We start from the raw sequence: 18,024 nt of genomic DNA on the forward strand, positions 1-18,024 counted from the left end.
CTTTTCAGAGCTTGATACAGATATATTCTTTGTTACCACTAAATAGTGTTATTTAAACACCCCACACACAAGAATGCAAAGCCCACACAATCTTCTAACCCATTACGGTACACTCTGTTCTGCTCTCACCGATAATCTAAAGCTCTCCGCTCTATTGAGACGATCTAAGAACTCTCGTCAGTACTGTGAGACAAATTTTAGCTGGTGAGATGTTTATCTCACTATGCAGGATTTTATATTTGAAGGACAGACACCTACAGTGTAAAATAATTCTAAAAAAGAAAGCCTACAAAGATTTTGCGAGATTTCTCTCAGTGCCAGTGAATTTTTGACCATCAGGCCATGTCTCTTCTCTTTGTGCTAAACCCATTTACCATCCATAGTACCCTAAACCTCCCACCAATGTAAATTGTTTACTTTATGGAGTCTAAGACGTTACACTTATCTCTTCAATATTTAAATATAGTTTTTTCTAAATACATCTGCATATTATTTTCCGACTGATCCTTGCTTTGAATACATCATTATATTAAGCATTTATTTAGTCTTTAACGTAACTTTAAGCCAAACCATGATCTCTACACACTAAAGTGTCCTCCATACTACTCGTTGTGCTCATACTTGTGAATTCAGCTGGTACCTGTGCCCTCTACAGTCAAGGTCCCTTCATTTCACCACTAAACGTCGCTAGACCTCGTCACTACAAATTCTGAACCCTCTAGTTTCAAGGCTGATCATACAGCAAAATTATTAAAAGGGACAGTAAAGAAAATGCAATATTAAACAACTTTCAAATTTGCTTCTGGTATCTAAATGTGTTTCATTTTATTGGTATCCTTTGTTGAAAAGCATAACTATGTAGGCCCAGGAGCAGCAATGCACTAATAGCAGCTAGTTGCATTTATATTGTCATCGGGTCACCCAGTGTCAGGTAGCTCTCAGTAGTGCATTGCTGCTCCTTCACCAAAGGATACCATGAGAATGAAGCATATTTTATCATAGAAGTAAATATATAAAGTTATTTAAAACTGTATGCGCTATCTGAATCATGAAAGAAATAATTTAGGTTTCACAACCCTTTAAACACACACCTAAAAACACCTTACACACAAAAGTACTACTTTTCTATAAGTAACCAGTGTGTTTCATATTTTAAAAGGGACAGCAAAGTCAAAATTAAACTTTCATATTTCAGCCAGCACTTGCAATTACTGTTCCTTTAAAATCTAAAATAAAAACAAGAATATAGCCAATCAACCTACTGCAACTATATCACAAGTTAATCTTCAGCTACAGGCACACTACGTCTATGTAGTTTTTATGTTTTATTATTAACAGACTAAATCAATGCAAATGTGTTAACATCAATATTTTGCACATTGGGTTATTTTTTAAACCTTTTGTTACTTGCTCTTGCACACAGATTCCCTCAATAATACCAGCTTTAAAGGGACACTACAGTCAAAATACAATTTCATGATTCAGTTGAAACATTTAAAAAAATAAAAAAAAATAACCTTCCCAATTTACTTCCATTATCAAATTGTGCACAATATTTTTATACACATGCTTTCTGAAGCACCAGCTCCTACTGAGCATGTGTAAAAGTTCAGTGTATACATATACGAGTCAGTGATTGGCTGGTGACTGTCACATGATAAAGGGAGCAGGGACGTTGAAGGAAACTTTGAAATTTGTCAGAATAATATATACTGCTTATTAGAAATTCCGAATAAGTGTTATTGCATTTTAGATTATGCAGTTGTACTCTAATGGTCCTTTATTCAGCGCTGCGGAATCTGTTGGCTACAAATACCTGATAATAATAATAATAATAATAATCAGCCAGATTCTGTGATACACTATTGTGCCCTATACCCAGGCTAAGAACTATGGGTTTCAGATAAAATACAACAAACCAAAATAAGAGTGTTCACACCAAAGCCTATTCTTTTAATGCTGGTATTTATATTAGTAATAAAGATGCAGAGCTGCAATGTGTGATTTCCATTTCTGCCTATCAGGCTCATGTAGGATTAGATGCAACGCATCTCTTAGCTTTCCCCAGAGTGGGATAGAAATCTGCTCATTTCCTGGTTACAGACCCTGACGGAGCAGCTGTCTGTAACTGCGCTGATACATGTCAATATCCAAGAACATGAATCTGCATTATGAATTCAGCTCAGCACTCGGAGCTACTGCCCTTAACCAAGGGTCAGAGGACAACCAATATTCAATAATATATCCAACATATTGCCTTGCTCTAAATGCAGCAACTCCAAGCACACATTGCACAACACGCTGAGTGACACTAAGTTACACAAGTTATTTAGAAACTAGTAATAGGAAAGGAAGTGCATTAATGAGTGTGTAAAATCTCCAGTATGTAAGTGGGAGATATGCAGTTAATTATAATAATTATGGCTCTGACACTATTGCAAAGATAATCATAGCTGTCCACTGAAAAAAATAAAAACAAATGTCTGAGAAGGGGTTACTAATGTACACAAGTAATGGATGATAGGCTTAAGTAGCTATGATGAGTTGGGGGTATGTGTAAATAACAGCCTACAGGGAAAGTGACCTCTGACCTTAACTATAGCCATAATCAATGAGAGCTGTAACCTGCCTCATCAGGTCTTTAACGGGATTAGGGATCCTCTCTTAGCAAAGAGTGATAATCCTGCCAGTAATTAGTCTAATAAAGGCAGCCCCCACAGGGAAGCCAATGTAACATCAAACTGATAGAGAACATAAGCTTCTAGTATGAGACTGCTACAGACACAACTGACATTGTGTACAATTTATTCTGCCAGACACCAAGCTAAACAAAATGGCAAGCATTACACAAGTCACAGTCAATAAACGTCCAGCACACTTAAACACCAACTGCTCGCTGCCAGGGTTCCTGCAAACCCCCAAACAGATACAAACAAGGACGGCAGCAGCATGAATTTTCACCAATTTTATTATGGCACGATTAAGAAGCATTACACAGGCCAACTCAATGAGACCACAAGCATTACACTGGCCAACTCAATGAGACCACAAGCATTACACTGGCCAACTCAATGAGACCACAAGCATTACACTGGCCAACTCAATGAGACCACAAGCATTACACTGGCCAACTCAATGAGACAACAAGCATTACACAACAAGCATTACACTGGCCAACTCAATGAGACAACAAGCATTACACTGGCCAACTCAATGAGACAACAAGCATTACACTGGCCAACTCAATGAGACAACAAGCATTACACTGGCCAACTCAATGAGACAACAAGCATTACACTGGCCAACTCAATGAGACAACAAGCATTACACTGGCCAACTCAATGAGACAACAAGCATTACACTGGCCAACTCAATGAGACAACAAGCATTACACTGGCCAACTCAATGAGACAACAAGCATTACACTGGCCAACTCAATGAGACAACAAGCATTACACTGGCCAACTCAATGAGACAACAAGCATTACACTGGCCAACTCAATGAGACAACAAGCATTACACTGGCCAACTCAATGAGACAACAAGCATTACACTGGCCAACTCAATGAGACAACAAGCATTACACTGGCCAACTCAATGAGACAACAAGCATTACACTGGCCAACTCAATGAGACAACAAGCATTATACTGGCCAACTCAATGAGACCACAAGCATTACACTGGCCAACTCAATGAGACAACAAGCATTACACAACAAGCATTACACTGGCCAACTCAATGAGACAACAAGCATTACACTGGCCAACTCAATGAGACAACAAGCATTATATTACACTGGCCAACTCAATGAGACAACAAGCATTACACTGGCCAACTCAATGAGACCACAAGCATTACACTGGCCAACTCAATGAGACAACAAGCATTACACAACAAGCATTACACTGGCCAACTCAATGAGACAACAAGCATTACACTGGCCAACTCAATGAGACAACAAGCATTACACTGGCCAACTCAATGAGACAAAAAGCATTACACTGGCCAACTCAATGAGACAACAAGCATTACACTGGCCAACTCAATGAGACAACAAGCATTACACTGGCCAACTCAATGAGACAACAAGCATTATACTGGACAACTCAATGAGACAACAAGCATTACACTGGCCAACTCAATGAGACAACAAGCATTACACTGGCCAACTCAATGAGACAACAAGCATTACACTGGCCAACTCAATGAGACAACAAGCATTACACTGGCCAACTCAATGAGACAACAAGCATTACACTGGCAAACTCAATGAGACAACAAGCATTACACTGGCCAACTCAATGAGACAACAAGCATTACAGTGGCCAACTCAATGAGACAACAAGCATTACACTGGCCAACTCAATGAGACAACAAGCATTAGAGTGGCCAACTCAATGAGACAACAAGCATTACACTGGCAAACTCAATGAGACAACAAGCATTACACTGACCAACTCAATGAGACAACAAGCATTACACTGGCCAACTCAATGAGACAACAAGCATTACAGTGGCCAACTCAATGAGACAACATGCATTAGACTGGCAAACTCAATGAGACAACATGCATTAGACTGGCCAACGCAATGAGACAACAAGCATTACACTGGCCAACTCAATGAGACAACAAGCATAACACTGGCCAACTCAATGAGACAACAAGTATTACACAGGCCAACTCAATAAGACAACAATCATTACACAGGCCAACTCAATGAGAAAAACATTACACAGGTCAACTCAATGAGACAACAAGCATAACACAGGCCAACTCAATGAGACAACAAGTATTACACAGGCCAACTCAATAAGACAACAATCATTACACAGGCCAACTCAATGAGACAAGCATTACACAGGTCAACTCAATGAGACAACAAGCATTACACAGGCCAACTCAATGAGACAAGCATTACACAGGTCAATTCAATGAGACAACAAGCATTACACAGGCCAACTCAATGAGACAACAAGTATTACACAGGCCAACTCAATAAGACAACAATCATTACACAGGCCAACTCAATGAGACAAGCATTACACAGGTCAACTCAATGAGACAACAAGCATTACACAGGCCAACTCAATGAGACAAGCATTACACAGGTCAATTCAATGAGACAACAAGCATTACACAGGCCAACTCAATGAGACAAGCATTACACAGGTCAACTCAATTAGACAACAAGCATTACACAGGCCAACTCAATAAGACAACAAGCAAGTGCACAGGATAACCCTATGACACTGGCTATCCAAGATTCATATGTGTGAGACATATTACATAGTCTGATCTACACTAGTGTTACACACAATGACCAAGCAAAACATGCTATACAGGCTGAACCAACAGATTTACCAGTTGATAAATACACAATGACAATGACCAATGAAAGATACTACACAGAGTTAATGAAAAAGACATGCCCAGATTCACTGTGACATACTAAATATGTTGATGTACTGCCAAAAACTACAAAGAATATCCTAAAACACCACATAGTATCATAGTACAAACTACAAAGTATGTCCTAAAACAACACATAGTATCATATTACAAATTACAAAGAATGTCCTAAAACACCACATAGTATCATAGTACAAATTACAAAGAATGTCCTAAAACACCACATTGTATCATAGTATAAATTACAAAGAATGTCCTAAAACACAACTTAAACTGTCATAGTATACTATCTGCAAGATAAGGGTGCTTTGCTCCCCAGTGGAAAAAACATAATTTATGCTTACCTGATAAATTTATTTCTCTTGTAGTGTATCCAGTCCACGGATCATCCATTACTTGTGGGATATTCTCCTTCCCAACAGGAAGTTGCAAGAGGATCACCCACAGCAGAGCTGCTATATAGCTCCTCCCCTCACTGCCATATCCAGTCATTCGACCGAAACAAGACGAGAAAGGAGAAACCATAGGGTGCAGTGGTGACTGTAGTTTAATTAAAATTTAGACCTGCCTTAAAAGGACAGGGCGGGCCGTGGACTGGATACACTACAAGAGAAATAAATTTATCAGGTAAGCATAAATTATGTTTTCTCTTGTTAAGTGTATCCAGTCCACGGATCATCCATTACTTGTGGGATACCAATACCAAAGCTAAAGTACACGGATGATGGGAGGGACAAGGCAGGAACTTAAACGGAAGGAACCACTGCCTGTAGAACCTTTCTCCCAAAAACAGCCTCCGAAGAAGCAAAAGTGTCAAATTTGTAAAATTTTGAAAAGGTGTGAAGCGAAGACCAAGTCGCAGCCTTGCAAATCTGTTCAACAGAGGCCTCATTTTTTAAAGGCCCAGGTGGAAGCCACAGCTCTAGTAGAATGAGCTGTAATCCTTTCAGGGGGCTGCTGTCCAGCAGTCTCATAGGCTAAGGATATTATGCTCCGAAGCCAAAAGGAGAGAGAGGTTGCCGAAGCTTTTTGACCTCTCCTCTGTCCAGAGTAAACGACAAACAGGGCAGATGTTTGACGAAAATCTTTAGTAGCCTGTAAGTAAAACTTCAAGGCACGGACTACGTCCAGATTATGCAAAAGACGTTCCTTCTTTGAAGAAGGATTAGGACACAATGATGGAACAACAATCCCTTGATTGATATTCCTGTTAGAAACCACCTTAGGTAAAAACCCAGGTTTGGTATGCAGAACTACCTTGTCTGAATGAAAAATCAGATAAGGAGAATCACAATGTAAGGCAGATAACTCAGAGACTCTTCGAGCCGAGGAAATAGCCATCAAAAACAGAACTTTCCAAGATAAAAGTTTAATATCAATGGAATGAAGGGGTTCAAACGGAACTCCCTGAATAACTTTAAGAACCAAGTTTAAGCTCCACGGGGGAGCAACAGTTTTAAACACAGGCTTAATCCTAACCAAAGCCTGACAAAATGCCTGGACGTCTGGAACTTCTGCCAGACGCTTGTGCAAAAGAATAGACAGAGCAGAGATCTGTCCTTTTAAAGAACTAGCTGATAAGCCTTTGTCCAACCCCTCTTGGAGAAAGGACAATATCCTAGGAATCCTAACCTTACTCCATGAGTAACTCTTGGATTCACACCAATAAAGATATTTACGCCATATCTTATGGTAGATTTTCCTGGTGACAGGCTTCCGAGCCTGTATTAAGGTATCAATGACTGACTCGGAGAAGCCACGCCTTGATAGAATCAAGCGTTCAATCTCCATGCAGTCAGTCTCAGAGAAATTAGATTTGGATGATTGAAAGGACCTTGTATTAGAAGGTCCTGCCTCAGAGGCAGAGTCCATGGTGGAAGAGATGACATGTCCACTAGGTCTGCATACCAGGTCCTGCGTGGCCACGCAGGCACTATCAGAATCACTGATGCTCTCTCCTGTTTGATTTTGGCAATCAGTCGAGGGAGCAGAGGAAACGATGGAAACACATAGGCCAGGTTGAAGAACCAAGGAGCTGCTAGAGCATCTATCAGCGTTGCTCCCGGGTCCCTGGACCTGGATCCGTAACAAGGAAGCTTGGCGTTCTGGCAAGACGCCATGAGATCCAGTTCTGGTTTGCCCCAACGATGGACCAGTTGAGCAAACACTTCCGGATGGAGTTCCCACTCCCCCGGATGAAAAGTCTGACGACTTAGAAAATCCGCCTCCCAGTTCTCTACGCCTGGGATGTGGATCGCTGACAGGTGGCAAGAGTGAGACTCTGCCCAGCGAATTATCTTTGAGACTTCTAACATCGCTAGGGAACTCCTGGTTCCCCCTTGATGGTTGATGTAAGCCACAGTTGTGATGTTGTCCGACTGAAATCTGATGAACCTCAGTGTTGCTAACTGAGGCCAAGCTAGAAGAGCATTGAATATTGCTCTTAACTCCAGAATATTTATTGGGAGGAGTTTCTCCTCCTGAGTCCACGATCCCTGAGCCTTCAGGGAGTTCCAGACTGCGCCCCAACCTAGAAGGCTGGCATCTGTTGTTACAATCGTCCAATTTGGCCTGCGAAAGGTCATACCCTTGGACAGATGGACCCGAGAAAGCCACCAGAGAAGAGAATCTCTGGTCTCTTGATCCAGATTTAGTAGAGGGGACAAATCTGAGTAATCCCCATTCCACTGACTTAGCATGGATAATTGCAACGGTCTGAGATGCAGGCGCGAAAATGGCACTATGTCCATTGCCGCTACCATTAAGCCGATTACTTCCATGCACTGAGCCACTGACGGGCGTGGAATGGAATGAAGGACACGGCAAGCATTTAGAAGTTTTGATAACCTGGACTCCGTCAGGTAAATTTTCATCTCTACAGAATCTATAAGAGTCCCTAGGAAGGAGACTCTTGTGAGTGGTGATAGGGAACTCTTTTCCACGTTCACTTTCCACCCATGCAACCTCAGAAATGCCAGAACTATCTCTGTATGAGACTTGGCAATTTGAAAGCTTGATGCCTGTATCAGGATGTCGTCTAGATACGGAGCAACCGCTATTCCTCGCGGTCTTAGAACCGCCAGAAGTGAGCCCAGAACCTTTGTAAAAATTCTCGGGGCAGTGGCCAACCCGAAGGGAAGAGCTACAAATTGGTAATGCCTGTCTAGAAAGGCAAACCTTAGGAACCGATGATGATCTTTGTGAATCGGTATGTGAAGGTAGGCATCCTTTAAGTCCACTGTGGTCATGTACTGACCCTCTTGGATAATGGGTAGGATGGTCCGAATAGTTTCCATTTTGAATGATGGAACTCTGAGGAATTTGTTTAAGATCTTTAGATCCAAGATTGGTCTGAAGGTTCCCTCTTTCTTGGGAACCACAAACAGATTTGAATAAAATCCCTGTCCTTGTTCCGTCCGCGGAACTGGATGGATCACTCCCATTACTAGGAGGTCTTGCACACAGCTTAGGAATGCCTCTTTCTTTATCTGGTTTGCTGATAACATTGAAAGATGAAATCTCCCTTGTGGAGGAGAAGCTTTGAAGTCCAGAAGATATCCCTGAGATATGATCTCCAACACCCAGGGATCCTGAACATCTCTTGCCCACGCTTGGGCGAAGAGAGAAAGTCTGCCCCCCACTAGATCCGTTTCCGGATAGGGGGCCGTTCCTTCATGCTGTCTTGGGGGCAGCAGCAGGCTTTCTGGCCTGCTTGCCCTTGTTCCAGGACTGGTTAGGTTTCCAGGCCTGTCTGGAATGAGAAACAGTTCCCTCTTGTTTTGAAGCAGAGGAAGTTGATGCTGCTCCTGCCTTGAAATTTCGAAAGGCACGAAAATGAGACTGTTTGGCCTTTGATTTGGCCCTGTCCTGAGGAAGGGTATGACCCTTGCCTCCAGTAATGTCAGCAATAGTTTCCTTCAAGCCAGGCCCGAATAAGGTCTGCCCCTTGAAAGGAATGTTGAGTAATTTAGACTTTGAAGTCACGTCAGCTGACCAGGATTTAAGCCATAGCGCCCTACGAGCCTGGATGGCGAATCCGGAATTCTTAGCCGTTAGTTTAGTCAAATGAACAATGGCATCAGAAACAAATGAGTTAGCTAGCTTAAGCGTTCTAAGCTTGTCAATAATTTAATTCAATGGAGCTGTCTGGATGGCCTCTTCCAGGGCCTCAAACCAGAATGCCGCCGCAGCAGTGACAGGCGCAATGCATGCAAGGGGCTGTAAAATAAAACCTTGTTGAATGAACATTTTCTTAAGGTAACCCTCCAATTTTTTATCCATTGGATCTGAAAAAGCACAACTGTCCTCAACCGGGATAGTGGTACGCTTTGCTAAAGTAGAAACTGCTCCCTCCACCTTAGGGACCGTCTGCCATAAGTCCCGTGTAGTGGCGTCTATTGGAAACATTTTTCTAAATATAGGAGGTGGGGAAAAGGGCACACCGGGTCTATCCCACTCCTTGCTAATAATTTCTGTAAGCCTTTTAGGTATAGGAAAAACATCAGTACACACCGGCACCGCATAGTATCTATCCAACCTACACAATTTCTCTGGAATTGCAACTGTGTTACAGTCATTCAGAGCACCTCCCCAAGCAATACACGGAGGTTCTCAAGCTTAAATTTAAAATTAGAAATCTCTGAATCAGGTTTCCCCCGAGTCAGAGATGTCACCCACAGACTGAAGCTCTCCGTCCTCATGTTCTGCATACTGTGACGCAGTATCAGACATGGCTCTAACAGCATTTGCACGCTCTGTATCTCTCCTAACCCCAGAGCTATCGCGCTTGCCTCTTAATTCAGGCAATCTAGATAATACCTCTGACAAGGTATTATTCATGATTGCAGCCATGTCCTGCAAGGTAATCGCTATGGGCGTCCCTGATGTAATTGGCGCCATATTAGCGTGCGTCCCCTGAGCGGGAGGCGAAGGGTCTGACACGTGGGGAGAGTTAGTCGGCATAACTTCCCCCTCGACAGAACCCTCTGGTGATAATTCTTTTATAGATAAAGACTGATCTTTACTGTTTAAGGTGAAATCAATACATTTAGTACACATTCTCCTATGGGGCTCCACCATGGCTTTCAAACATAATGAACAAGTAGGTTCCTCTGTGTCAGACATGTTTAAACAGACTAGCAATGAGACTAGCAAGCTTGGAAAACACTTTAAAACAAGTTTACAAGCAATATAAAAAACGTTACTGCGCCTTTAAGAAACACAAATTTTCCCAAATTTTGAAATAACAGTGAAAAAATGCAGTGACACTAACGAAATTTTTACAGTGTATGTAATAAGTTAGCAGAGCATTGCACCCACTTGCAAATGGATGATTAACCCCTTAATACCAAAAACGGAATAACAAATGACAAAAACGTTTTTTAAACAGTCACAACAACTGCCACAGCTCTACTGTGGATTTTTACCTCCCTCAATACGACTTTTGAAGCCTTTTGAGCCCTTCAGAGAAGTCCTGGATCATGCAGGAAGAAGCTGGATGTCTGTGTCTGTAATTTTTGCTGTACAAAAAAACGCCAAAATAGGCCCCTCCCACTCATATTACAACAGTGGGAAGCCTCAGGGAACTGTTTCTAGGCAAAATTCAAGCCAGCCATGTGGAAAAAACTAGGCCCCAATAAGTTTTATCACCAAACATATGTAAAAAACGATTAAGCATGCCAGCAAACGTTTTAAAATACACTTTTATAAGAGTATGTATCTCTATTAATAAGCCTGATACCAGTCGCTATCACTGCATTTAAGGCTTTACTTACATTACTTCGGTATCAGCAGCATTTTCTAGCAAATTTCATCCCTAGAAAAATATTTTAACTGCACATACCTTATTACAGGAAAACCTGCACGCTATTCCCCCTCTGAAGTTACCTCACTCCTCAGAATATGTGAGAACAGCAAAGGATCTTATTTACTTCTGCTAAGATCATAGAAAACGCAGGCAGATTCTTCTTCTAAATACTGCCTGAGATAAACAGTACACTCCGGTACCATTTAAAAATAACAAACTTTTGATTGAAGAAATAAACTAAGTATAAAACACCACAGTCCTCTTACGACCTCCATCTTAGTTGAGAGTTGCAAGAGAATGACTGGATATGGCAGTGAGGGGAGGAGCTATATAGCAGCTCTGCTGTGGGTGATCCTCTTGCAACTTCCTGTTGGGAAGGAGAATATCCCACAAGTAATGGATGATCCGTGGACTGGATACACTTAACAAGAGAAATTGGAAACTTAATTTAACTGCATTAGAAAGAAACCATTTGCCCAATCTGATGTAGATCTATGATGTGGTGCAAGGCCCAACATACCACATAACGTAGATCTACGGCAGACATATTGGAATCCTATGCAGTCTCATTTGTCAAGTGACAGTCAAGACTTGCTGTTTTTGGGCTGCGGGCATCTGCCTTCATAAGGCACCATTTGAAGCCAGATTTCCGTGTTGTAACAGACAGTAACACTAGTTTGTTACTGGTAGACTAGCTGCCATTAACAAAGATAGCGTGAACAGTAAAAAGGGGGATGGTTAGTGAGCTGTTCGGGGGTAGGATCAGGATGGTAGGAGGTTGAGGAAAAAACACTACACTACAGAAAATAAAAATAAACTATTTTAAAAACTACAGGTTTTTGTGGAATGTGATTATAAATATATATATATTATTTTTGGATAATTTTACAATAATTTCTGAATTCTGTTAATAAATAGCTATATGAAACTACCATCCTCTGAAAGCTCTCTTTATATCACATTATATATATATATATATATATATACATATATATATATATATATATATATATATATATATATATATACATATATATATATATATATATAGATAGACAAAGTGCACTCCAAACTTCAGTAGTTAAGCCTTGGGTGCTGCAAAAGTAATATCCAGTATTTGCAGTAGAAAGCGCACTCCAAAGGACTTGTATGATAATTCACCTTTATTCTGTGAACGTTTTCGAGCTTAACAAGCTCGTCCTCAGACAGACAAAATATGTCATATTTTGCGAATAAATATTTGAAATATTTAAGCAAATATAGGTGAATTATCATACAAGTCCTTTGGAGTGCGCTTTCTTCTGCAAATATATATATATATCTACACACACTAAATTTCTGATTAAACTGAGCGATAGCAAAAATGCTAAAAAATCTACAGTACTTTGGGCTAGTTTTTCTCTGAAACACCCAGAATACCCAGTAGCGAAAGACAATCTCTTTCCCATATAGCATACAGTCACACATACAATTATTGCTACGGTCTCACACAAAATATAAAAATCATGTGCACATCCAACCAGACACACAGTATCACTGACTGTACAATCCCAGTCAGTGTAACTAAGGACACACAGTAGCATACACAAACTGAAATAGAAACAGTGAAAAACAAGCATTAGCTACATACACAAACAGTCATATACAGTTAGTGTTACATACAGTCACACACTTTAAATGTGTCACATACTCTCAATCATACACAGTTTATAGTGTCATGAAGTCACTTCATTTGTCGTGGTAACTCATTATGTGGACACAAGGCAGGTACCCAACCAAAGGAGTAGAGGACAAAATGCAGCCAATTATAATTAGAGAAACAACTTAAAAGGAAATAGAGGGGATACAATGGGATTGGAAATCCAGAGATATAATTGTATATTGATGATTGTTGGACATAAACTTGCCCAAAACAAAGCTGTCTTATTCATTGCAAAATACTTCTCTAATAACAAGTAGCAGCTGAACTCTTTAATTGGAGCATTGCTAATGTAGCACATACCATAAAGTTGGAAATGCTTTTGTAGCTAGTGGGTAAATTATGTAAGAAACATTTCTTTAGTTTGCTTTAAAGTGATACAATTTAGAGGACCAAAGACAGACTTATTTTACTACAACAAGATTGTATTGGCCTAATCAAGTTGGTGTCTTAGACGTGAGTGCCGTAAAGTAGAGCAGAAGATGTTACATTATTGAGATTTCAACCAAATGGGCAAAGTACAACATATTATTATTATCATCAGTTATCTGTAGAGCATCAACAGATTCTGCAGCGCTATGAACACTGGTATGATGTTCAGGGTAGCATTTATGGGAGACAAATGGTTAGAGGGTCCTGCAAAGAGTTGCACATCAGCTCTCATGAAGGTGATCTACAGAACAGTTGAGCTCATAAGTTTACATACTAAGAGGGTTCAGGAAAAAAGGAGAAGAAAATGTTAGCTTATATTGTATGCATCCCTGAACAGTAGAGTCTTTAACCCCTTAATAACCAATGACAGAAATATTCTGTCATGGAACAATTAAGCAAACTGAAGCTGTGTCCTTAAAGGGACACTGAACCCAATTTTTTTCTTTTGTGCATGCAATTTTAAGAAACTCCTATTATCAGTTGAATTTATCCACCAATCAGCAAGAACAACCCAGGTTGTTCACCAAAAATAGGCCGGCATCTAAACTTACATTCTTGCTTTTCAAATAAAGATACCAAGAGAATGAATACAATTTGATAATAGGAGTAAATTAGAAAAGTTGCTTAAAATTGCATGCTCTGTCTGAATCACAAAAGAAAAAAAAATCATCATTAAGCACACCAGACCACATAGGTCACACACATCTCCCAAAGAATGGAATAACGGTTCTGAGTCCCCGGGGACCTGAAGAACCATGATGAGGTCTGTAAAAACAGATCCGTATCCCAGGCGAGAAGCCCTAACAACCAACCTAGATTGGCACTCATAACCCTCTGTACGTAGGGGCTGTATCTATTCAACAGGCCTCATACTTTGGTAGGATCCAAGCCCGGAGTCCACAGAAAAGCCCAAGAGACATTCAGAATCCAGCAGGATAAATCAGCACCACGAAGGTGACATGAACCCTGGTAAAAGCCGAAAAAGTATCCGACCAGTACCTGCCTGGTATAAGGACACTCTAGAACTGCCCTTGGTCCAAGAAAATTTGTCCAGAAGGTTCGATAAATTAACTAGAAAAACATAATTATATTGTTCAACAAGTGCGCAACTTCCGAGGAAGTGCCCACGCGACCTAAATCGCAAGTATCAGTTCCAGAGAAGAACGTTCATAAAAACGAAAATCTAACAGACATGAGCTTAAGAAAAAAACTAAATTTAACACATCCATCCGGATCCAAAAAAATAAAATGAAGGCTGCACCCATCGGGTGAACGCCCAAGCTGAATGAGGACGACAATGGGACCAGCTGATGAAAAGCCCCATTCACCCAAGCTCAGAAATGGAACCCGGAAAAACAAAGTAAAGGAAAAACGGCAATGTTAAGGAGATTGGCTTCATCCCCAAACGTCATATCCATTTTGCCATCCAGCTTCTAAGGCCTCGGATCACTCGGCCCGCTAGGACTGGGATCCTCCAACATTGACAAAAACATGTCTTAAAAGAACATGAAGGCCAGCCAGCCTATAACGGAACGCAAAATCATCCCTCGCCTGATAAACTGAAGACCCTAGCCCCAAGATAGGGGCCCCTGAAGTCTCAGGAGCCAACGCTTCCCCAGAAAGCCGAACTGAATCGGGAGATCCCACGCTCATCGGGCCCTGGTTAACGGAACACAGACAGTATCTTAGAAATACTTCACTTGGGAGATAAAAATTATTCAGCGCCATAGAAATGGCCATGCAGAACCGTGCCGTAACCTCTGGAGTAAACAAGCGACCCTCCGGAGAAATAGTAAAGGCCATAGAGACACCTGCTTGCGTAGCCAGGAAATGGACTGGGGCACTCGCTTCACGGGTCATGGAAACCTCAGAGGAGGATGGCTCAACGCACTCTAAGCTCCCTGATTCGGGAGAAGAGAGTACTCTAGAACGGCACCATAAATGGTGGGCATTGATTACCCGTGCCATTTCATATTCATAACAAGACACATCCTCCATATCGGAGGCATCCGTGTCGCGCATATCAGAATCCTCTATAATCTTGGGATTACAAAAATGACAAAAAACTAACTGGCACCCTTTAACACCCCCAATGGATGGGACACTCACCACCTCCTGTGAACCAGATAACCCACGAGCAAAACTCTCTCGGTCGCACACAGTCAGCATACAAAAGTGAAAAACAACATAACCGCACCCGTCACAATGTGCACCGTGACAGTCACGAAAAGGACGTTATGTTCCGAAAGCCCGTGAGCCTAAGTATATAGCTACACATTTGCAGATAGAACCATATAACAAACATGATGAAAAGTCCCCCCTGTTCAATAACCCCCCCCCCCCCTCAGGAGATATTAACCCATGATTCCTTTTTAAGATAAAAAGAGTCCCACTGGGACCCTACCTTGTTTAGTTAACATTAAATTCACATAAATAAAATGAAACGATCTTAAAGTTAGAGCATGCAATTTTAAGCAACTTTCTAATTTACTCCTATTATCAATTTTTCTTCGTTCTCTTGCTATCTTTATTTGTAAAAGAAGGTATCTAAGCTTTTTTTGTGGTTCAGACTGTGGACAGCACTTTTTTATTGGTGGATGAATTTATCCACCAATCAGCAAGAACAACCCAGGTTGTTCACCAAAAATGGGCCGACATCTAACCTTACATTCTTGCATTTCAAATAAAGATACCAAGAGAATGAAGAAACTTTGATAATAGGAGTAAATTAGAAAGTTGCTTAAAATTGCATGCTCTATCTGAATCACAAAAGAAAAATTTTTTTTTACTAACACAATGGCAATTAAAATTGCAAACTGTTTGCAATCTAGTGTTCAATTACTGATATTGTCTATGCATATGTAAAGAAAACGTGTTTTATATCCCTTTAAGCAGATTTATTGACTCACTACACATCAAAGAGATATTACACAACATGATACACAAATATGCACTCCACAACATGGGTTAACTTCACTTAGACATACTGCTTAAAGGGACAGTCTACAAAAGAATTTCTATTGTTTTAAAAGATAAATAATACCTTTATTACCCATTCCCCAGTTTTGCATAACCAACACTGTGATTTCCTTGTATCTAAGCATCTTCTGACAGCCCCCTGTTCACATGACGGTCTATTTAAAATCTACTGAGTTGCATTTAGAACTGTGTTGTGCTAACTCTTAAATAACTTCTCGGGCGTGAACACATTGTTTTATATATAAAGTACATAATAATGATAGGTATGAGAAAACCGTATATATATCCAGACAAGCTATTCAGTTATAGGAATATCTATCTAGAGTTAACCTTTGTTTTTAAGTGCAGTATATCTGCAAAATGATTTATTTTCCTTTTTTTGTTTAATTAGAATATTCTATGTATAGGTATGCAACATATTTTCACCTCCAGCAGGGGCACTATTACAAAATGCTATAAAAAGGGACTAGGTAGTCCTTTCAATATACCGCCCTGACGAAGCCCGGTCTGTCTATCAGCCCTGCGGGTGAAACGCGCGTCGGCATTGGCTAAGCCGACCGGCCTACGTGGTGCACACTACTAACACAGCCTCCAGACCGCATGGTTGATGGTACCTGCGGTGAAATACAGAAGCGCAACAAATGTAACCTGAGGATCAGATAAGTAACAAGGACGCACCTTGCCACAGCGATATGTCTGAATGAAATAGCAAGGTCGTATATGTTATATCATGGTTCACTAATATGGACTGTATCACGGTTACATACAACTATGGATACAATTGCCCTTTACCTGTGAAAACTTGCATGTCTAGTTGATCCGTGAGCAATATATTTAAAAAGAAAGTTCTGGGTACTGCTATAACATTTGCCGAGGATAGCAACATTGTTACTTATATGCTACGCTGGCCTCATAGTAACAACATTGTGAACTGCTTTTCTTCTTGCTTGCTACAATTTTCTTTGCATGCAGCCTCACTTGTCAGCATTTCAGGATCCCAGCAATACTGAGGAAATATCACCCACTGTGCTTTATGCTATAACCCTATACCTTTGCTTACTTTTTCCTACTGCAAGCTTTGCATGAAGAGCTAACAAAAAAGCACTAAAATGGCACATACTGTCTGTTATTATTGCCTATAAATGTCGTTCTACATGCATATTGCTTAATTCAAGAAAGCCTAACTTAGAGACCACTTAGATCCTGGTAACAATTACCATTTTATGTACTGCCCGGTATTATACTCTCCTTGTTTGGAGTACTGTGAGCAGTTGGGTGTAGTGAGTCTAAAAATAAGGCTTTATATTCTTGATTATATATAAAAATACGCTATTCATTGTATACCATATTGTAACTGTGATAATAAGTTGTGACTTGCTTCTGTTTATGATACCCCTATTTGACCTCTTAGATCCCACTTTTTTATACCTGCCCAGGATATACCTCTTCACAAGGGGTTCTGTGTGCAGCAGGGTGTAGAGGTCGTATAAAGGTATCACATATTATTATAAGCTTTGGCTGCTTTTTCTTTGTACAAGCTGTGCACCCCTGACCGGTCAGGTTTTGAATACAAACTCTAGTATGTATATAAGTAATTTTTGTTTTCTTTTTAACTCCCTATAACGAATGTTATACAGTGTTTTGTATCTTTCTCATCTGGGGAGTGATGTGCATACAGTTGGAGGATTTCCCTGTTC

The 18,024-nt window shown here is 40.6% G+C and overlaps 1 protein-coding gene across 2 annotated transcripts in view; it reads right to left on the reverse strand.

Annotated features, from left to right (window-relative positions):
• DPH6 (diphthamine biosynthesis 6) overlaps positions 1-18,024 on the reverse strand; it is a 188,837-nt gene that overhangs the window by 45,104 nt on the left and 125,709 nt on the right. The gene's annotated exons all lie outside the window — the stretch shown is intronic.

This window comes from Bombina bombina, chromosome 1 (genome assembly GCF_027579735.1).
Source record: "Bombina bombina isolate aBomBom1 chromosome 1, aBomBom1.pri, whole genome shotgun sequence".
NCBI lineage: Eukaryota > Metazoa > Chordata > Amphibia > Anura > Bombinatoridae > Bombina > Bombina bombina.